At 31.5% G+C, this 24,889-nt stretch overlaps 1 pseudogene; it reads left to right on the plus strand.

The window, feature by feature from the left end:
• Positions 1 to 24,123, plus strand: part of LOC134258585 (multiple epidermal growth factor-like domains protein 10) — a 34,035-nt pseudogene extending 9,912 nt beyond the window's left edge.
• Positions 24,124 to 24,889: the final 766 nt, after the last annotated feature.

Here is a 24,889-nt window from a genome sequence, read left to right on the forward strand (position 1 = left end):
AGAGATTTCACTAATTTGTTACACCACCTTTCACCATTTATACTCCTTTCCATAAAGTTAGTGGAACAATGTCCTTAAATTTGCTTCTTAATTTTACTTATAACTATGGTAGATCAAAATCTCAGACCAAAATTACATAAGTATTGCATCTAAGGATGCACACTATTAGTTTATCCGTTTGCATTCCCATAACTATTCCTTTGGAGTATCATCAATAGTTTTTATTGATAATTCATGAATAATAAAATGTCTATTCAGCTCTGTTGCTATGGACCTCATTTGGTTGCTATGCACAGAATATGATCAATGCATAAATTACAGTATATATATATTTTTTTTAAGAAAAAAAGATTTTTCAACTTATTTATACTTATAATACATGTTCTCCTTTATTTTTTTGTCATTATGTTTCGAAAATGTCTTGGTTGCTATGCAGTAAATTTGGTTGCTATGGGCACATTACAGGATTTTTATCCCATAATTTCACTATATTTATTAATGATGCAAGAGTATGCTAGCTTTTATACATGCAATTGTATCAATTTGGAAGAAATTGAAAGTTTTCCTAAAATATTGGAAGTGAATTTTAAGCATTCTTTAAAGAATTCAAACATGAAATTGAACAGTTTTCCCACAAAAGTAGTAAAAATGCTTCTCAATTTTATATGTCAGTCTTGAAGATCAACATGTATTGTGCAAGAATAAAATTCATTTAAATGCTGAACCTGTTGTAGATTTTATATATATTAGTTTTAACTTGACAGGTAAATATTTAAATTTTCACATTGTTAAGCTATATAGTATTTGTGTTGCCATGGCAACAGATGCATTTGTATTTAGATTTGCTCTGAAACTTTTTTGCACACTATATATCTTTAATAGTTTGCATAAAGTTTGTTGTTGGTGATATCGGTATTCTTTCTGAAAAAATATTCTTCCAAAAAAGTTAAAATTTAAGCTTTTTTCCTTCACTTACGGTGGTTTCCATGGCAACACATAAGAAGGTAGATAAATAATAGTTTTGTTAGTCAAACATCATTTTCATATATGTGAAAGTTGTGTACAATGAACACTTTTTACAACCAATATAGGAAAACAGGAGGTTAAAATTTTAAGTTTCCATCTGAAGCTTGATGATTCGTGACATTCTCTCTTAACTTTCCAAACATAAACATTCAAGTTTTGAGGATGGAGGCCCTTTTGAGGTGTCTAGGAGGTCAACAAATTTGCAGCCAGATATAACTTCATTTTTCTAAAGTAAAGATATATCTTTAGCTGTCAAATATCAATTGCCAAAAACAAATTTCATAAATTTAAGTTTTAAAAATTGACAATTTTTGTATATCTTTATATAAAGCTCTTCTTCTAAGGGGGTCGATATAGTCTTAAAATGGCCACAACCACCCTGCCCTCTTGAGTGGCATGTTTATGCAGGTTTTTAATAAAATTGGAGAACAACATTTAACCTTTTTGATGTGTACTTATGTACAATATTCTGTTTAGAGAAATCGAACCAGGTAAAAAGGTTGATAAATTGTATCTTGTTTAATTAACGCCCCTCTCGATAATTTTTCACTCATACTGAGAGCTGTAAGTTTTTTTTTCCTTTACTCAGAACTTATGACCCTTGAGCAGTGAGATTTCTTTTTCGTGCCAGGACCTACTGCGACACGGGATCTTTTGCTATACGGTCTCATCCAAAAGACCAGTCTTCATTTCTAGAACTGGGATTCGAACCCGAGGATAACACCCTACTTCGCAACTCTAGAACAGACGCTTTAACCAATGCGCCATGCGGGCGACCCTAATATAGCTATACTTATGAATTAAAAAATTTCGCTAATAAATTAACTCCATAACGATTACACAAGAGTTCTTACTTAACCTGTATGAATACACTAGTTATAACGTGATATCCATAAACTCCCCTATCAAAAAACTTTAGTAAATTAGAGTGTACTATAGTTTACTATAGTTAAAACTTTTATGCATTGAAAATTTTGGTTAACTATAGTGACCACTTTGACAAACTTTTTAAAAACTTTGACACTTTGAAAAAACTTTGGCGAAAACTTTGATACTTTGATAAACTTTGGCGAAAACTTTGATCTTTAAAAAACATTTGGCGAAAACTTTGACACTTTGAAAATTTTGGTGAAACTTGGTGAACATTTTGAAAACTTTTTGAAAATTTTGATTGATTATTGTCATAGCATTGACACTTGGATTAACTATAGTAATCACTATGAAAACGTTGATTTACCATTATGAAAATGTTAACAATTTGATCTACTTATCAAACAAATTCAAAGACTAAAAAGCAAAGTTAAGAGAAAACTTAAAATCAATTTTAAAAAAATCATTCCTTTATCAAAGAATGAAAGGATTCAATATCATAAACAAATCAAGAGTATTCAGTAAAATTAAAAAAAAAATATATGGCATACAAATGCATAGAATAATCATATTTTAAATGTTATAACATAAATTCAGATACTAAAAACAAAGTTAAGAGTAATCTTAAACTCATGTTTAAACAGAAAATTACTTTTATCAATCAATGTAAACATTGAATATCATAAACTACTTACATAGTATACAGTAAAATTTTTAAAATATATGGCATACAAAAATGCATAGAATTCTTATGTTGTAAACATTATAACATAGATTTAGAGACTAAAAAACAAAGTTAAGAAAAAAAATTGTCATAAATGAAACAAACATTTTCATAAATAAATGTTTCATTTTATATATATACAAATTTTAAACAAAAGCGAAGCCCAAATAGTTGTAATTTAGCAGAACAAAACAGACATAAACACACACAAAACGAAATTCCTTGACGACATAAGCTTAGTAGTACATGTAACACAGTCACCGTTTAAATTAATGCATTTTTGATGTCGCTTTAAACAGTCATCAAAAATGTTTACAAACTGTTCAGATTTAATATGTAAAATAATATTAACACTTTCTGTCTCAGTTCCTGCAAATCATCAAACCTTTGTCCGCGAAACACGACCGACTTTATTTTCGAAAATACGACAAAGACACGTTGCGAAATTCATTTTAACAGTGGTTTTCTAGAGGACCAGAAATTACGATTCTTCTCTTATAAATACAGGCATGTTTATATCATATATAATAATATTACATGTATATGATTTATATCGGATTAAAGAATGTACTCGAGCAGTTAAAACCCAGCTTTCATTTCTCTCAGTATTTTGATTGTAACTTTAAAAAACTTACTGAAGCGTTGAGGTTTTATAAGCGCAGTAAAACTTCTCCTATACGTATGTTTTGTTTTTAAATCGTGTATTATATTTGACACATTGCGGAGCGGGCTCGTATAGGCTATTCTAGCTGTCCAATCAATTTACCACTTAGTATATGTTTTAATATTTTCAAATCAAACAATTTCTGAATAATTAAATTCGAAAGAATTGAATTTGTCATCTAGTTGTTAAAATGGACACTTCACAATGAAATTTGCTATTGAAAAACATTTTTCAATTTTTATTTTGTTTCCCTAAAAAATATCAATGTGAACAATTCTTATCTCTTACCCGATCTCTACCCAGAGATATCGTTCCACTTATACCTCTGTCAACATCTAAAAAGTAGTACGGAAGCGGAGGAACGTGATTATTTTTCAAATGTTGTTTTAAGTGGCCCACAGGAAGATTAACAATTTTTACATGTTTATATATGTGTCAATGCTGCAAATTGTTTGTCTATCAAAAACTAAACCTTGTAGATATTTATCGGAAATGCTTTTTAAATTTTCTGCGTTCGTACTATCCTGCCGAGAAATAATCCCTTATAAGATATAATGAAAAAGCGATATCTGATTCTAATTCTCATAAATAAACTTCCTTTTAAAATGTTAAGCAAGAATATAGAAGTTTTAAATTCATAATTTATGACACAATAGATAAAAGTAAGTTTTGCCAAGAGTCTTTGCGTTTAGACGTTGACAGAAGTGTTGTAGCGAAGCGATCGACAACTCTGGGGAGCGATTGTCTCCTACCTGCCAAAAAAGAAGAAATTTTGTCTTCCCTTTTAGTCATACATGTATGTAAACAACAAAACCTTCATTGTGACGCACTATCCTCCACCAGGGGACGCTATATATTTCCTGCGCCTGCTAACTGATGTAGACGTTTGTATGGATCTAAAAAACTAATAATTTCTTCTACCTAACAGCAATGGTGCAGCCATGTGTGATGTATTCTGTGCTGTTTACAACGTAATACAACAGTTGTACACGGACGGGGAGGTGGAAATTTTCACTGCCGTACAACAGCTACAGATTAGACGTCCGGAGTTGTTTTCTACTCTGGTTAGGCTGATATAATTTTCTTCTTAATGGCAAAAAAAAATGTTCGTGAATTATCTTTTTGAGGTTCATCGATACTGTGATGAGACTGATAACATTAATGTGAATTATTTCAAATAAAATTAAACAAGTTGAAATGTGTATTTTATATAATTGCAATCCCCCCGCAAACTATTCTTTAAATGTTTTTATTTTTAGCGAAATAATAGTTGAATAGTAATTAATAATTAGTGATTAGAGTTAAATCAACATTTTTATGATTAAGCAGAGAGCTTATGAACCTTAAGTTTCTAAACCCAATAACACTAAAATTCTCTTAAAGTTCTTATAATGACACTTGAGGTCATGATCTCCGACTATTTAAATTGTTTTCATTTCATTTGTTTTTTTTTTTTTTACGAACCTTTGCAAAATAAACCTGTCAAAATAGTAAATTGCTGTTTAAATTTATTGATTTATTATAGCCTGTTAACATAATACGCCCCTTGAAATAACACACAAAAAAGAAGTCTTGTCATTGGTGATTAGATAGAGTCAAACGACACAAGGTTTTATTGAAATATCACACCAGCGAATATTTATTTATTTGATTAAATTGAGGTGAAAACTTGTTTAAAATTTTTCTTATCGGAGTTTTCATTCTTGTTACAACCCTTGTGTAAGTAAAAGGTAAATTACGTAGAGTACTTCCCATAAATTACAAGGGCTGTTTAACTCTACAATCGTATGCATGAAAATAAATCAAGAAGGAAATTTAAAAAGCTCGTACCATGTGAAGACATATAATTTTATGGAATGACAAAACACTTTTAAAAGAGTTTTTTTTACATGGTAAGGACTCCAACAAAAAGTTTTGCTTTTATAAGGTTAGTAATTAACATTACCTTAGATTTTAATTTAATTTGAGGAATCCACTTCCAATTCACATATCGAATAAACATGTATTTGTTTTGATTGATATCTTTTTCCTTGTTTAATATACGGTAAAATAGTACTGTCAGTCTATTTTGTTATTAAGTCACCTGAGCAAACTCAAGTGACCTATAGACGACTTTTACATTTACAACAGTTATTCCCCTTTGCAGGGTCAATCTGGGGTAAACCGGCGTAAAACACAGTTTCCCATCTATTCCTTACCAACCTAGAAATGAAATCTGTATAAAGATAATTATTTATTTTGTTTTTCATGTTGCCCCATACTCTGGCAATATAGGTACAGATCGATATTGTTCGATAACGTTTGAAGATTAAAAATACTTACAGGTAACTTACAAAGGACAAAGTGGGAAAATGAGCAATACGCCGACAAATTAAGGGAGATAACCCTTAGGAATGTGAAATTCGTCTATTGCTTTCCGTTTTCGTTCGTCGTGTGTCTTCATTCTAATCATTTGAACATTTTCAGCTTCTTCTCTGCAACCGCTCAACCAATTTTGACATAAATCATCTATGGGTGAAGGGAAACAAGAATTGTAAATTTCATGGTCCTTGCCCCCTGAGACCTGAGGGGTGGGGAAAAAACCAGTAAAATTTATGCAATCTTCTAAAACCTTCTTTATTTAGTAATTAAATGCTGTAGAAGTCAATATTAGTTCACAGAGGTGTTGGTATTTACCTGGGTCGGGGATTCTGGTGTTAGAGCAAGGCTTCATGGATTATATTGTGAAAATACATAAATTCTTTGAAAATCCTCTTTTCAGCTCCTGGGTATTAAACAAACTAACCAAGTTCATAGTAATGATGAGACTGCCTCTTCCTAAACTGGGAATTTCATAGTGGCCCTTGATCGGGGGTTCTGGTTTTAGGGCAGGACTCTATTGATTTCATAGTGAAACCATAAATTCTTCAAAAATTTAGTTCTTTGTTCATCTTCCAAAATTGTGAATTTTATGGCCCCTGATTATTGGGTTCCGGTGATAAGGCATGGCTCTTTTGAATATACATGTAGAGTGAAAATAAAATAAAAATAAAAATATTCTTCTCTGCTCCTTGGTATTATATGTACTAATCATTACAAAGTTATGATGAATAACAATTTCTTTTTCCAAATTGTGAACTTCACGGCCCCAGGGTAAGGGGTTGTGGAGTAAGGGTGGGACTAAATTTATTAAATGGTGAAAATGAATAAATTCAATGAAAATCTTCTCTGCTCATGGGTATTGTACAAATGACTTATGTACAAAGTAATGAGGAAGGATGCCTCTTCAAAATTTGTGAATTTCTTGGACCCTGGGTCAGGGGTTCTGGTGTATGGCGGGACTGTAATGATTATGTATTGAAAATGCGTGATTTCTTTGAAAATCTTTTCTTTTTCTCCTGGGTATTTTGCCAACGATCTAGGTACATTGTACATATTTATGACGAAGAAATGTTCTTTATCAAAAAGGGTTAGTTTTAGGGCCCCAGGTCAGGGGTAAAAGGAGGGGGGCATAGTCTGAAAATAAATAAATGCTTTGAAATCTGCTCTTTGGTAATAATCAACTATTATAATATGATGAAATTTCCAAAATTTTGATATCTTTGTCCCCAGTGTCAGTGATTTCTGTGGGGTGGGGTGCATAACTGGTTATAAAGAGGAAATGTATTTTCTCTTTGTAACTCTGATTTACCTCTAGTACGCTAAATGTGTAATAATTATAAGCAATGGCACCCCTTTCAACATTGTAAATTTCATGGCCTCAAACATTAACCAAATTCAATTGCTGGAAAGTGATACTCGGGTGACCTTTAAGGTACGTGGGCCTCCTATACTTTATTGAAATTACTTACTATGAGTATTTAATATAAATTATTTTTCTAGACAAATTGATCATAACTGGATTCACCAAATGATTGGAACGTGTATTGAAACTTTTCAATTAAAAAGTTTCATGAATCTAATTTAATTTAATATTGATTTTGTTGTTCATGTCCATTCATGTCTATTCGATCTTTACGTATACTTAAGTTGTTTCTATATTCATGTTTCTATATTTATTTATAATTTCAATGTTTCCCTAACAAACAAAATTAAAATACTTAACTTTCCAAACATAAACATTCAAGTTTTGAGGATGGAGGCCCTTTTAAGGTGTCTAGGGGGTCAACAAATTTGCAGCCAGATATAACTTCATTTTTCTAAAGTAAAAATATATCTTTAGCTGTCAAATATCAATTGCCAAAAACAAATTTCATAAATTTTAGTTTTAAAAATTGACCATTTTTGTATATCTTTATATAAAGCTCTTCTTCTAAGGGGGTCGATATAGTCTTAAAATGGCCACAACCACCCTGCCCTCTTGAGTGGCATGTTTATGCAGGTTTTTAATAAAATTGGAGAACAACATTTAACCTTTTTGATGTGTACTTATGTACAATATTCTGTTTAGAGAAATCGAACCAGGTAAAAAGGTTGATAAATTGTATCTTGTTTAATTAACGCCCCTCTCGATAATTTTTCACTCATACTGAGAGCTGTAAGTTTTTTTTTCCTTTACTCAGAACTTATGACCCTTGAGCAGTGAGATTTCTTTTTCGTGCCAGGACCTACTGCGACACGGGATCTTTTGCTATACGGTCTCATCCAAAAGACCAGTCTTCATTTCTAGAACTGGGATTCGAACCCGAGGATAACACCCTACTTCGCAACTCTAGAGCAGACGCTTTAACCAATGCGCCATGCGGGCGACCCTAATATAGCTATACTTATAAATTAAAAAAATTCGCAAATAAATTAACTCCAAAACGATTACACAAGAGTTCTTACTTAACCTGTATGAATACACTAGTTATAACGTGATATCCATAAACTCCCCTATCAAAAAACTTTAGTAAATTAGAGTGTACTATAGTTTACTATAGTTAAAACTTTTATGCATTGAAAATTTTGGTTTACTATAGTGACCACTTTGACAAACTTTTTAAAAACTTTGACACTTTGAAAAAACTTTGGCGAAAACTTTGATACTTTGATAAACTTTGGCGAAAACTTTGATCTTTAAAAAACATTTGGCGAAAACTTTGACACTTTGAAAATTTTGGTGAAACTTGGTGAACATTTTGAAAACTTTTTGAAAATTTTGATTGATTATTGTCATAGCATTGACACTTGGATTAACTATAGTAATCACTATGAAAACGTTGATTTACCATCATGAAAATGTTGACAATTTGATCTACTTATCAAACAAATTCAAAGACTAAAAAACAAAGTTAAGAGAAAACTTAAAATCAATTTTAAAAAAATCATTCCTTTATCAAAGAATGAAAAGATTCAATATCATAAACAAATCAAGAGTATTCAGTAAAATTAAAAAAAAAATATATGGCATACAAAATGCATAGAATTCTCATATTTTAAATGTTATAACATAAATTCAGATACTAAAAACAAAGTTAAGAGTAATCTTAAACTCATGTTTAAACAGAAAATTACTTTTATCAATCAATGTAAACATTGAATATCATAAACTACTTACATAGTATACAGTAAAATTTTTAAAATATATGGCATACAAAAATGCATAGAATTCTTATGTTGTAAACATTATAACTTAGATTTAGTGACTAAAAAACAAAGTTAAGAAAAAAATTTTCATAAATGAAACAAACATTTTCATAAATAAATGTTTCATTTTATACATATACAAATTTTAAACAAAAGCGAAGCCCAAATAGTAGTAATTTAGCAGAACAAAACAGACATAAACACACACAAAACGAAATTCCTTGACGACATAAGCTTAGTAGTACATGTAACACAGTCACCGTTTAAATCAATGCATTTTTGATGTCGCTTTAAACAGTCATCAAAAATGTTTACAGATTGTTCAGATTTAATATGTAAAATAATATTAACACTTTCTGTCTCAGTTCCTGCAAATCATCAAACCTTTGTCCGCGAAACACGACCGACTTTATTTTCGAAAATACGATAAAGACACGTTGCGAAATTCATTTTAACAGTGGTTTTCTAGAGGACCAGAAATTACGATTCTTCTCTTATAAATACAGGCATGTTTATATCATATATAATAATATTACATGTATATGATTTATATCGCATTAAAGAATGTACTCGAGCAGTTAAAACCCAGCTTTCATTTCTCTCAGTACTTTGATTGTAACTTAAAAAAACTTACTGAAGCGTTGAGGTTTTATAAGCGCAGTAAAACTTCTCCTATGCGTATGTTTTGTTTTTAAATCATGTATTATATTTGACACATTGCGGAGCGGGCTCGTATAGGCTATTCTAGCTGTCCAATCAATTTACCACTTAGTATATGTTTTAATATTTTCAATCAATGCATTTTTCAATTTTAATTTAATTTGAGGAATCCACTTCCCATTCACATATCTTGATTGATATCTTTTTCCTTGTTTTATATACGGTAAACTAGTACTGTCAGTCTATTTTTTTATTAGGACAACTGAGTAAACTCAAGTGACCTATAGATGACTTTCACATTTACAACAGATATTCCCTTTTGCAGGATCAATCTGGGGTAAACGGCGTAAGGCACATTTTCCCCTCTATCCCTTACCAACCTAGAAATAAAATCTGTATAAAGATAATTATTCATTATCTTTTTCATGTTCCCCATACTCTGGCAATACAGGTACAGATAGAAATTGCTCGATAACGTTTGAACTTTAAAAATATTTACAGGTAACTTACGAAAGACAAAGTGGGAAAAATGAGCGTTACCCCGACAATAGGAGATAACTCTTAGGAATGTGAAATTCGTCTATTGCTTTCCGTTTTTGTTCGTCGTTTGTCTTATCATTTGAACATTTTCAGCTTCTTCTTTGCAACCAATTTTGACATAAATCATATATTGGTGAAGGGAAACAAAAATTGTAAATTTCATGTTCCCTGCTCCCTGGGACCTGAGGGGTGGTGACAAAACCAGTAAAATTTATGCAATCTTCTAAAATCTTCTTCTTTACTCCCGGCCTCAGGATCAAAAGACATTAAGATTACAGAGAAATCTTTATTTAATAATTAAATGCTGTAGACGTCAAGCAGACCAAAATTAAAGTATTTTTCAATATCAAAGCACAGAGGTGTTCTTATTTGCAAATTTGGAAATAAATACTATAATAAATAAATATTTACAGGCGATTGAAGATTTGACTTAAGTCTATTTTTGTTTGGTGACCCTGAGGCCTGAACATCAAGCAGTCAAACTGTTGGCATGATCGAATCAGCATTGATTCCTCTACCAAAATTGTAAATTCATGGCCCCAGGATCAGGGGTTCTAATGCTAGAGCGGGGCTAAATAGATTTTATAGTGAAGATTCATTGTTCCTTTGAAAATCTTCTCTGGTCCAGGGCATTAACTAAACTATCCAAGTACATAGTTATGAGCAAGAAAGCCTCTTCTAAAATCGTGAATTTAATGGCCCCTGGGTCGGGGATTCTGGTGTTAGAGCGGGTTAGGGCAGGACTCTATTGATTTTATAGTGAAATGCGTGAATTCTTTGAAAATCTAGTTCTTTGCTCATCTTCCAAAATTGTGAATTTTATGGCCCCTGATTCTTGGCTTCTGGTGATAGGGCGTGGCTCTTTTAAATATACATGTATAGTGAAAATAAAAAAAAAAACTTTAAAAATATTCTTCTCTGCTTCTTGGTATTATATATACTAATCATTTCAAAGTTATGTTGACTAACAATTCCTTTTTCCAAATTGTGAATTTTACGGCCCCAGGGTAAGGAGTTGTGGAGTAAGGGTGGGGCTAAATTTATTATATGGTGAAAATGAATAAATTCAATGAAAATCTTCTCTTCTCAAGAATATTAAACCAGTGTACATAGTTATGAGGAAGGTTGAAAATAAATTAATGCTTTGATTTCTTTTGATTTGCTTTGAAATCTGCTCTTTGGTATTAATCAGCTATATACTATAAAAAAATTATGATGAAATTTCCTAGATTTTAAAATCTGTGTCCCCTGTGTCAGTGATTACTGTGGGGTGGGGTGCATAACTGGTTATAAAGTGGAAATGCATTTTCTCTTTGTAACTCTGATTTACCTCTAGTACGCTAAATGTGTAGTCATTTTAAGCAATGCGCCCCTTTCAAAATCGTAAATTTAATGGCCTCTGGTTTAAAACATGAACCAAATTCAATTGTTGGAAAGTGATACTCAGGTGACCTTTAAGGTACAAGGGCCTTTTATATTTTATTGAAGTTACTTACTATGAGTATTTAATATAAATTATTTTTCTAGACAAATTGGTCATAACTGGATTCACCAAATGATTGGAAGGTGTATTGAAACTTTTCAATTAAAAAGTTTCATGAATCTAATTTAATTTGATATTAATTTTGTTGTTCATGTCTATTCGATCTTTACCTATACTTAAGATGTTTCTCTATTTATTTATCATTTCAATGTTTCCCTAACAAACAAAATAAAAATACTTAACTTTCCAAACAACATTCAAGTTTTGAAGATGGAGGCGCTTTTGAGGTGTCTAGGGGGTCAATAAATTTGCAACCAGATATAACTTTATTTTTCTAAAGTAAAGATATATCTTAAGCAATCAAATATCATTTTGCAAAGAAAAATTTCATAAATTTTAGTTTTAAAAATTGACCATTTTTGTATATCTTTATATAAAGCTCTTCTTCTAAGGCCGTCGATATAGTCTAAAAATGGCCACAACCATCCAGCCCTCTAAAGTGGCATGTTTATGCAGGTTTTTAATAAAATTGGAGAACAACATTTAACTTTTTGATGTGTACTTATGTACAATATTCTGTTCAAAGAAATCGAACCAGGCAAGAAAATTGATTAATTGTATGTTGTTTAACATCCGTCTCGAGAATATCTCACTCATATGGAGACAACACCTTTTGTCGATAAGAGCTTTAAATTTTGTCCTTTATCTAGAACTTATGGCCATTGAGCAGTGAAGGTTCTTTTTCGTGCCAGCACCTACTGCGACATGGGACCTCGGGTTACACGGTCTCATCCGAAGGACCGGTCTTCTCTTCTGAAACTTTGATTTGAACCAGCTGGGTAAGGATCTCCTTACTTCGCGACTCAAGAGCAAACGCTCTAACCAATTTTCTCTATAATGCGGGTAACCCATAGATATTGGGGAATAAAGGATGGGAATATTGTTTCATACTGTTAAATAGGCAGCTAACAATCGCATAAGTTCTTTTAAAGCAAAGAATTACTGTAAAAGACAAAAAAAGACATAAAACATGTAAAATATGGATTTATAGATATTTAATTTTTTTTCGCAGAAAAGAGGCAGATCGACATGGTCATTGGCATTGTCCTGATATTTCTGCTAGTGAATTGTACGAAATCTTATGGTAAGATTTCAAAATATTATGGACATGTTAGGTTACCTTTTTCACAGGTAACTATGGCCTCTCCTCCGATCCTGCCCCCATAACTTTTCCTGAGTTTATTGGACGTTTCTTCAAATATTCTATTTTAATACGCTTATTTAGGTACTCCAAAGAAAACAAATTGAAAGCATGAAATAACGAACAAAAATATTCGTCTTTGCTTTTTCAGATCGAAAGGTATGCCACTCTTGAAATATTTTTTTAGTTTGATAACTTTGTAATGATCCTTTTGAGTTAAAATCGCTTTCCCTCGCGTACATTTCCGTTTTAGTTTATGCAGTTTGATTTATTTTGTTTTGTTTTGTCCTTGAAGATTTTGATAGGAATCTTAAATGGAGATCCGAAAGATCGGTATATTATCTGTCAAGTAAACATTATATAAAAAATATTTCAAATTCCCAAAATATGAATGTATAAATACAGGACTATCAAAAACAACACTCATATTTTTCTTGTTTCGAATGTATTTAAGTATCGAATCAAGTTCAGTCTGATTTAATAAATGACACTGGATGATTGAAGTTATTATAGAAATATTCTAGATAAAGTATATAAGCTTTTTTGTTCATTTAAATGATTTTTTCTAAACTAAACAATATGACAAATATTGCAGTTTTTGAGAAACTTTTAGTGATATGTTTTATGGCTTTATAACATAAATTTCATTGAAATGTGATTGCTTTTTAATTCGTTTGATATGATATTCATATCTTTCAGCTTATTTGGTTTTTGCATCCCCTAAAATGGTATTTTTTTTTCCTACAAAATTGTATCATCCGTATCAATGAAAACAAAACGCGGCTAGTTTGGATGTTAAGTTTCATTTGAACTTCCAGGTTTTAAAATCAAGGTCTCATTGTAAACATCGCGGATGATAGCATTGCCTTCTTGCAATTGAAAGAAATATGTCTATGAAAATTGTTGTGACATACTGCATATAAAATATTTATATAGTTAAACACCAGTTTTATAAGTGTTAGTAATGTTGTTTTACAATGATGTGTGTAATACTACATTGTAATTAAAATGGCTTTTTACGATAGAAAATTTAGCTTTGAATAAACCAGCATGGCAACAGACTCCTTGGCCTGACATACCAGTAGCCTGGGGAGCAGCGAAGGCGGTAGACGGACAATATACAAACCGTGGAGCTGCAGGAGGTCAGTGTACAATATCAGGTCCCAGACAGATAACAGCGGAGTGGAGAGTAGATCTACAGAGCGTGGTCAGCATCAGCCACATCAACATCTTCTACAGGACAGATAATTTTCCGAGTAAGTAGAAGAAAAGGATTTTTGGTTTGTGATTCTTTAACATAGCTACGTAGTAGGTACGATGTAGTATTTTTTTTTAACCTTTCCTAACCAAATCGTTGTTTTGCACAGTTTAGCTAAGTTGCTTGAAAAAAAAAGACCTTAATTACATGTAATTCTGTTGACCCTGAGAAGTTCAACTTCTTATTCCTTAGATTTTTTTAGACTGTTTCATGACCTTGTGCCTTTGCAATTTTTTTACCTCTGAATCACAGCTACTTATCTTATTTCAAGGTCCTGGTGCTTTCTACAATCGCTTTGCTGGATTTTTTGTGTACGTTTCTAATAATACAAGAAGGCAGGACGGCCAACTTTGTTTCCATGAGTTACAACAAGTGAACAGTACACCGACAGAGAACCAGACAATAAACTGTGCTATACATGGACAATATGTTATATACTACAACGAACGGGGAAGACAGGGTGTTACATATCCTAGTTACTATTCACAATATGCGTATAATGATTTATGTGAATTGGAAGTTTATGGTAAGTTATTTATCGACTTTTTTTTCATAAAAAACTAATATCATCGACCTTTTTTCAAAGAGTCTTGAGCTTGAAAACTGTTTGCTATCTCCACAGACAGTTATGGTGATCTGTAAAGGTAATGCATAGTAATCATTACATTTTTTTCAAAGTATTCGGATGTTATATATGTGTAATAGATCTATCTTTCATGGTCCATTACAGGTAATTGTAATGTACTGCATTACTTTACAATAAAATCAGTTATGACCATTAGTTTTAAATTACATTATGTTTTTAATATCTTTTTATTTTTGAATCTGACACAAAAGGCCTACAAGTAAAGATAACTGATAGGTTCTTTTATTTATTTATTATTAATAATGCTGAAGATTTCAAATCAAAATCCCAAATCTACCAATGTAAAAATATAAAAACATTTATTCAATGGTGATTGATGGACATACTTAAATAATTGTTTTAATTGAGAACTTTTTGCCAGTTATATTATTAACTAAATAGAGCTAGCAAAATAATAAAAGTAATCGAAAGCCACAAGTATGAAACTAATAAATCGATAAGGAGACTTCCAATTAATTAGAATACACCACTTTCCCCCACCTTTTTCTTCTTTTACACAGTTCATTATGGGAAAATGGTCTTGGTTTGCATGAATGATGTTTTTCATATCAAGAGCCATTCTCTGTAAAGACTTGAAATTTTATATATTTACGGCACGCATAGTCTCAGAATTTCTCCTAACTCTCTATGATAAAAGTCTTTGATACCCTAAACTAATTTCGGGCAAAATTGGTTGCTATGCATTAAATTTTAAAGTTTGAGAAATTGCATTTTTTAACATATTTAGAGCCCTAGAGTTAACATTGCGACAAAGAAAACAATTAGCAATGACTGTTTCCGAAAGCTGAATGCCTGGTGTTTTAAATGTATGATTAACATGTTTGGTAAATTAACTATTACGTACAGGACTATGGTAACAAAGCATTCAAAAGTAAAAAAAAAAAATCATTGAATTGTATAAAGTCATACACATAGAAATAAAAGCAATAATAGAATGAAATGTGACCAAATAATAGAAAAATTGCCCTGAAAAGACATCAAAAACAAATGATGATATTTTATTTTGGTTCGCAATGGTTACCAAGTTTTGTGTGTATTTTTAAATCTTACCCTATCTTTTAAAAAATCACATTTCCTGATAAATTATCAATTTTTAAAGGTTTGGTGTGGTCCGAATTCTCCTAAAAAATCAGATTCTTTAAATAGAGCGTTGCTATGGAAATAATTAGAAAAATGCTTAAAAATCGGAAAAGAATAATTGTTTTCTTTGATAAGTTCCAATTAATGAAGATCCCAAAACTTTTATGATTGATATTTATTAATGGCTAACCTTACTTTCAATTTTGACTATGACCAAATATCTAATTAGATGCAAGAAGATGAAATAAAGGGTTGAAAAATAATTTAAAGTTTACAAAATCGAACATTTCTCCTTCTTGAGTTGGTCACCGTAACAACAGTGTTGTGTTCTTCATCTAATTTTATCAATATATGATATACAACTTTAGTTGTACCAGCTAAGTATTATTCAAGGTGAGTCATATAATATGTTTCTTGATTGAAAGGCAAGTAAATTCATATTGCAGCAAGAAAAACAAAATCACATTATAGAACCGGTACATTGTTTCCTTGGCAACACCGCAAAGTATCAATTACCGGTATTCCAAATTTTTCTTAAGGTGTTGGTGTTGCAAGGTCCCAAGAATGCATATTTACTAGTCTTGAATTTTCATGTCTTTCAAGACAGAAGCATTAAGCTAAACTTTGTTATTGATTTTACTTGTTTACACCGTTTTACCATGACAACTCAGAAAGTTATGTATGGAAGGATGTGGACAATATTCAATCTCAAAGTCCATAAAACAGTACAAAATAGGAGCAGAGCGAACACGGACCTCCGAAACATCAGAGTTGAGATCAGGTGCCATAGAGGAGTGAGCATTCCCTGCTGACCAGTCAAACTCGCCGAATGCTTCTTGTCAAAATCAGGAAATAACGGAAAAGTCCGTCATCAATTCAATGTATAAACAATGGACTAGCAATTGGTATGAAAAACGTCAGTCAGCATTTGACTCAATAATAAATTGTATTTGTGGACAAGAATTATATTGCTTATACCTATTACTTAGGGTCAAACATTTTCATTGTTTTCCTAAAGCTGTTGATTGAATTTGAGCATGCAACACCTACCATTAGTGAAAACCGAGCTTTTTTCAGCAAATTTCAGTATTTCAAATGTATTCAAAATGTACCCTCAGATACCTCTTACTTTGAGATATATTCTTGACAGTTTCTTTACAGTATAAATAGAAACAAAGTATTATGGTTTTGTGGGAACGGTTTGTTTGCTTTTCCTAGTTTTTGTTTAAGGCTTAGTAAAGATTTAAAGCACTTGAAAATCTCAATTTTCCAAACTTTTACGTACGTCACCATTCCAACGAAGTCACATAGCTACGGAAATTTCTTTGATATATGTTTCAAATTCGGTGACCATGCGTGGCAACAAAGTTAAGTTGTTCAAGAGAATGGCTCTAATTTTTTAGGCCATTATTTACACACTGAATTATGAACGGCTTCGTCATTATTTTCCGATCATGACAAGGAGCTTATGGCCTGTGTGACTGGTCAACAGGGAATGCTTACTAATCCATGGCACATGATCCCACTTTTGATGTTTTAGAGGTTCGTGTTTGCTCTGCTCCTTTTTAGTATTGTTTAAAAGACTTTTAAGCTGTTCGTTTTCTACATATACTCGTATTTAACGATACTATTAAGAGCCATTCTCGGTAAGGAAACTATAGGGCCTAATCATATTTTGATAAATTATACATCGTTTATTTTGGGTAGCTTTTGATTGAAATCCCAAGTCTAGGTACTGCAGATTATTACCTTTGGTTGTGTTTATATTAAGGCTTCATTTATCATGTCTGCTCAGCTAATTTAAAGTGCTACCAGTAAAAACATTTGTTTTACTCTTTACATTTATAGAGCAAACTGTTAATTAGATATAACTTTGCATAAACATATAGTATGAAATGTTTATGATTTATTTAAGAAAAGAAGGAAGCATTAACATAATACAATGAACAAAACTACACCAATCTACTTTCTTTGTGATCTATAAAGATTGCTTAAGTACATGAACATGCTAAATGAATCCAAAATCTATATACCACACTAATATACATGTACATGTGTAGTCCTGGGAGAAAGCATATTCACCAAGCACAAAGTGTGATAAATGTAAATCATAAAGAATTTAATTACATTGTATGATCTTTATATTTCTGTTTTCCCCTTATAATATGAAATGAGTAAACTAATTCATTATTTAAAGCAATTAATTGTAAAATTAGGTTAACCTCTAACTAGATGACAAAAATTTTTCTGATAAGAACGGAAAACCACCTATTGAATATTGTACACTTAGGATTTGTGCGTTCAATTTTATTTTAAAAACTAGGTCAATTACCTACTTTTAAATCTAGTGGTCTCGGAGTTTTTCTAGGAAAAATAACTAAAATTTTTACATTATTACTAGTCTTCTATTCTCACAACATATTGCAAGCAAGGAATAAAATAATAATAAAATACTATAAGAACAAAACAAGGTGGCTTTATATAAAAAAAAAACGATGGAGGTTCTTCTTTTATCAAATATTACAGTACGAATTTACTCTGTCATTTTGCTATTTTTTATTCTTAATTTTAAAGGAATGTTATATATATCGGAATTATAAGAACAGTAAATTATTTATAGCATCAGTTTACTATTGTTGACCTAATGGTTTCAATTGTATTTGAGGTCAATAATCAAAATTGAAACATGTTGTCTGGAACGGTTTTTGTTCATATTTTTGAGTTTCTTCGTTTTATTTAATTATTTGAAATATTTCATGAGCTTTTAGACATACCGGTATAATATTTACAAGATGATGTTAAAATTGATATTTCAAGACAAAAGTTTTTGAAAAAAATAAAAATTAAAAAGTATGAACTGAATTTCGGCTGCATTACCATATATTCATTTCAATGTACATGTATAATGATAAAATGTTGAATTTTTAAATTTATGTTGTGTTAAAATATTTCTTTTTAAATTCATTTAGATAATTTTTATTTAACATATTATACATAATGATATTTGCTCTCGGTCGCCTGAAACCCGAGCAAATGTAATCCTTAATTATTTATTCTGAATGAGAGTAATGGTAATTGTAATGGCATAATTCCAAGTAATTGTATTTCAATGCATTACATTTCAAAGTAATTGACCAATGTTTGTCTCCATATAAATCCCTTATATGAATATTTGAAGTATTGATTGCCTCTTCAAGAGTATATAAAATTTCTATCGACAAATAAAGTTGTTTTAATGATATAAATTAGGGTGCTTTAAGGACGGGGTCTATGGAGAAGATTGTAACCAATCATGTCCAGATAAATGTCAAGATCGGAGGTGTACTATCAACAGCGGCCATTGTCTGGGTTGTATACCGGGCTATCAAGGAGCTCGCTGCAGTCAAGGTACGTTCTTGTGGTATTTTAGCTTCCATATGCGAAAGAATCAAGTGAGCTTTTCTGGTCAAAATTTGTTCATTGCATGTTGTATTTTCATGTTCTTCTCCAGAGCTACGGGGGCATTTCCAACAAAAGTTGGCACAGAGTGCCCTTGGATGAAGGAGATTTAAGTTTGTACAAATGAAGGGTCAACTCTGCTCAAAGTGGGGGTAATTACAAAATATATAGTTGGATCATTCATAAATCTTACTTTGAAGAACCAAATTGAATGGGCCTTGAAAAATAAAACTGATGATGAAATGTGGAATCATTTGCAGGTAGTGTAGATTCATTTTTTTCTTCAAATTCTGACCCCTAGGGGTAGGGTTGGGCCACAATAGACGATCAAGGTCTTACAAAGACGTATACAGGAAAAAATCGTCTACTCAAGAACAACAAAGCTGTGGTTGCTTTTAGTAAAAGCATCTTCATGTGTTTTAGATTCATATTTGTCCAAATCATGACCAAAGGCGGTATTTAAAGGTCACATTAGAGTATCAAAGTTTAATATAAGAGTGAATAATGAAATATCTTCTCAAGAATAGCCAAGTCATTGGATGGTCATATTATTTATTTGGAAAGCATCCTCAGATAGTTTAGATTAATGTTTGCTCAAATCAAGCCCCTCTTAGGGGTTGGTAGGGTTACCTTATACATTTCAGGTTTTTAATACTAAAAAGATTTGTGCTTTTTCCCCAGCTGTGTGAGCGGTGTTGCCACTGGGCATCTTGTTTTATGTTTTGGAGGCCCGTGTTCGCCCTGCTCAAATTCTGTAATGTTACAAGGATTTAAGAGCTTGATAAGTTTTTTATCTCCGTGTATTTTACTTCAAAGCAGATGTAGATAAAGATACACCATTTTTGAAAACAAATAATAGCCAAAATATACTGAAAGGAAAAAAAACGTATGAGAGCATAATATGCAAAAGAAATTTATCTATGTGGCCAAAAATTATGAATTTTTTTCAGATGTGTATTTTGGTTACTTTGAACTAAAATCCCTGTTCAAAAATACTCAACCACGAAATGTATGGCATCATTTTGGGAAAGTGATAAAAAAAAATATACCAAAAACAGGTGCATATTGATGATGGCAATTTAAAGATCACAATTTTGTGTCCCAAAGATGCATTACAGTCATAGACATCGTTCTTTACAGTTAGTACAGTGTATATACATTTTTTGCATTGATGGTTGGGCCGACGGAAGTTACATTAGGTCTAGTAATTGAATTGCATTCGTGTATAAAAAAGTAACAACATGTTGATGTGCAGTTTGTTTTTAACTTTTCAACCAAAAAAGTTTTTTGGTTGTCAGAGAGTCACATGAAAGGTTTCCAACCAACCATGACGGTGACGTTGGCGCGTAACAATGTCACATCAAGATAGGGCTTTTCATCATGCCACCTTAGTTATTGTCAAAGCATTATAACTGAAACAGATATTTATACAACAGACAATCATACTCATAATTTTCACCGTAATACTGACAGGAACTCTCTGCTTTCATTCGGACCGCGAGCTTGACAACTTTACGTCAATTTTACTCTCACATGCGCACTTACGCGACGTATACATTATGTTAATTGCATGTTCATATTATGGGAAAATGTAGCTAGTGTTTGAAGATACTTTCTTACAAACATTAACGCGTACAAAACCTGCTGGATTCTGTAAATTCTACCCTAATCGAAAATTAATAGGATTCATCGGGCGGGGTGATTTGTAAGCTTTAGAATGTTACGGCTACACTCAAGCATTAAGACTATCAGCAGAAGTTTGAATAAAAATCCTACGAGAAAGATAAATAATCTGGGGAACTCAATAAACAGGAGAATCAAGGCTGTGATTATTGATGCACAGGAGATGATGAGAATTTGGGGGGGGGGGGGTATTGACATATCAATTTCAGTATCTCATAAATTATCGGTCAAAGTCACACAATATTTTGGTATTATGTTGCTTAAAGATGGATCAAAATGTTTGAAAACAAATCTGGAAAAAATACTTTACTATGCGTTTCTTTTTCTTTCAGTACATTATGATAGAAGGAAACGAAAGAAAAACACCGGCGAATGTGTTTTATTGTAAAAAAAAATCCAAATCAAAACTTAATTTGTGTATGTGATCTCATAAGTAAAAGACACCTTGACACACAGACAGGTAAATTGACAAAGGTAGAAATGTTGAATGGCCCGTTCAAAGTTCGTTCGATTCCCGAAAACATTAGCTTTCAGTAAATTACAGGTAATAAAACCTAAAAAAAACTGTTGTGGTGAGAAATATAAGAAAAAGTCTATTTTGCGTTTGCTGCAACACAAACATATTACTTAACTTCTGCCTTTCTTTGTACGTGTGCGCAGAAAAGAATGAATATCGTAGATCAAGAATTTCTATACATTTTTCAAAACAGGATAAAAGGACATATCCCTCATCTTTGTTTTCTCCAATTAATGTTGTTTGAAAGTTTAAGCTGAAATTACAAGGTGCCTGACACCGACATACACGAAAACAACGAAACGAGGAATACAACCTTTGTTTTTCGGCACTTTCATTGTGCAGATTCTTCTTGCTTCCCAATTAAATTGTCTTACATTGTATCTACTAAACTAAATATATTTTTGATGAGGGTTTATCCTAACATGATTTATTACTTTGTTCCTACATCTGTGAAAGACAATTCCATATTGTACATGTTTATATGAAATTTAAACTTTATCATAATTTTAGTGTACCATTCCTATTTTTTTTAAGTGTGTGATGAGTATGGTATGGACCGGAATGCGCTATATTATGCGGCAACTGCAGTGAAGGAAGTACCTGTCATCACATCAACAGGGAATGTCTAAGCGGGTGTAGCGAGGGGGTGACAGGGGAAAAATGCCAGACTGGTATGACGATACCTTAATTAAAAGTGTATAACATACGCAAATATACAAAGAATTACATGTACATTATTTAATAATTTCAAAAATAAAACTGGAGAATGAAATCATCTCAAGCAGTAAACATTTTCATTTCATACAAATTGATTGAAGTTCTTGATAGGCCTTATTTTTTGAACCCAGTAAACTGAAAAAAATAAAACCGTTTTTAATTTTATACGATTCATTTAAAATCTTGCCTTGTATATCAATGTTACAAGCATAGTTGTCACAAAATGTCTAGATACATTAAATATGTATAATTCTATCCAAATTAAAGTAAACATTTCAGTCAGAAAATATACAACTAGACGGGAATTTAACTTATTGAACTATTTAAGATGTGAAATTTGATTATGTGGGAACGGTTTAATAGGCTTACAATTATACCTCTTTATTCTGCATAGAATGTTCTGCGGGGTTTTATGGGAAGAATTGCGGTCAGAGATGCAGTGAAAATTGCCTTGTCACAAATAGATGTGACCGGTTTACAGGGGAGTGTAAGGAGAAATGTAAGCCAGGCTGGGAGACACCCAGATGTACACAGAGTGAGTAAAGGGAAGTTGTAACGACAAATACATTGATAAATATATTCCTGGCCCCAGCAACATGGAATCGATATGATTTTTAAAAAAGATTTGATAATGAAATAGAATTTTCATACTATGTTTGAAATGATGTGTAATAATAACAAATTTTTAAGCTAAAACATTGTATAAAATTTAAGATATTGAAACTCAAAATTTTGACTTCAGGCATTCCACTCGTGAAATTTGTTATATCAGACACTTTTCGATAAGTATTTTTGAAGAGGTACTCATATAGTATGACTTAAAATCGCGGAGAAATTAGTCAGTGTGCAACTTACATTGCTACGCTACAACTAAAATGAGCTGTTTGCACTTAAAGTTTAACTCTTTTATTGATCAGTTTAACCTTTGTCATTTCTGCGAAATATCCTTCCCCTACAAGAAATAGTTCCACATAATTGCCTTTGTGAATTATTTAGCTGTTTTTTCATTGATCAATTTACATTGTTTATTTTAATTTTTCATTAAAATTAAATAATAAATAGTTATGAAGTATTAGGTTCTGTCTGATTGTTTAAAAAATGCTCACGAGTGACATACCTTTAGTATGTTCTCAATTTATGGTCTTTGAGCTTGACTTGTGTTAGACTATATTTAAGAGAGGACAACCAAACATATTTTTAAAGATGGCCATGCTGTCCATAAATATCTTATCTGTGTATTAATTTAACTATTAACTCAATTTCCCCGCTATAAGAAGACAATAATAAAAAAACTGATTATCTTTAAGAATGTGAGGGTGGTACGTATGGCGTAGACTGCCGTCAGAACTGTGGTCACTGTTTATATGGATCACATTGTCACCACGTAAATGGAACATGTGGCGAAGGGTGTTCTGCCGGATTTCATGGCGCGTTATGTACGACAGGTATTTGTTCTCTTTTTTATCTTAATGTAAATTATCACCTTTCAATTGTGACAGCGCCATTTCAAAAATTTTTTACGATTCCAGAATGCTCTGCCGGATACTTTGGTATAAACTGCCAGGAAAACTGTAAGGCTTATTGTGGCGGAAACAAAACATGTGACGTCATCACCGGTGTTTGTGACGAGGGTTGTATAAAGGGGCTACAAGGACCTCTTTGTAATGAAGGTGTTTCCTTAATTTAATGACAGAAATATTATTATAAATTAGTATAAATTATGTTTCAGAAAAACATGTTTTTAACACTTAAAAACGTTTGCCATGATAATGTTTAATTCCATGCATTTTATATATATCGTGTTGTACTACAATTATTTCAAACTTTATGAAATAGGCGTCATTTCTTTATTTAACAAAATTCCAAGATTTTTATTTACAGGAATCATTTTAAAGAGAGCAGAGAGTGAGAATTGCGACACTAGTATCATTATAAGTATTGTGATCTCTGTATTCGTTGTCCTTTCTGGAAGTATTGCAAATTTAGTCATATGGAAGAGGAAACATGGTGAGCATATAAGTCGTTGGTAATAAAGCATATTTGGCTATAAAGACTCCTGAATGAACGGTAACATTTATCATTTAACCCACTTTTGTATTGTTAGTGAAATTTACATAGGTTATCTTCAGAATTAAATAAAAAGTTTGCACAAGCTAAACTCGGTCAAATCGTTTTATTTCATTAGGTAGGTAAATCGAAAAGCACATCTTGCGCAGTATAGTTTGTAAAACAATGTCAAATGAAACATAATTTTTAAGTAATTTTTAAGAAACAAATCAGGGAATATAAATTTATATATTTGTTTAACTGTATAATTCAAATAAGAAGAAGATAAAAAATATTTTTTAGGTGGAAATATAAAGGTGAGTCTGATGTATCTCTTATTTTTAACAATTATTAGAACATTTTTTTCGTATTTTTCACACAGTTTATTTATTATTCATGATGTTTGATATTTTTCTGTATTATAGTCAAACGCGCCTAAGACAAAGATGAAGAACTTAGATGCACTTGGAAGTGAGGGTCCGATAAACTATTTCAAGAGCCATGATCTCTAAATGTCAAATTTATTTTTTAAGCAAAATAGTTTGTCTTTTCATCATGGCTGTCATATAAATAACTTTTCAAAATAACTTTGTTATCTTAGAATTTCTTCAGCAATGAATGTTTAATTCTACTTTTTCAAAAGGCATATGTAACAACAACACCGTTTTACTAATTTATTGACTTCATGATTTTTCTTCCAGCAAAATCAGCAACGGGTGAAGGGTACGTACGTAATATCCTTGAATGTTTTTTGACTGGGTAATGTAAACAAACATTTTTAAAATATTT

Source organism: Saccostrea cucullata, unplaced genomic scaffold (assembly GCF_032062105.1).
Source record: "Saccostrea cucullata isolate Sc308-1 unplaced genomic scaffold, CSIRO_AGI_Scuc_v1 ctg903, whole genome shotgun sequence".
Taxonomy (NCBI): domain Eukaryota; kingdom Metazoa; phylum Mollusca; class Bivalvia; order Ostreida; family Ostreidae; genus Saccostrea; species Saccostrea cuccullata.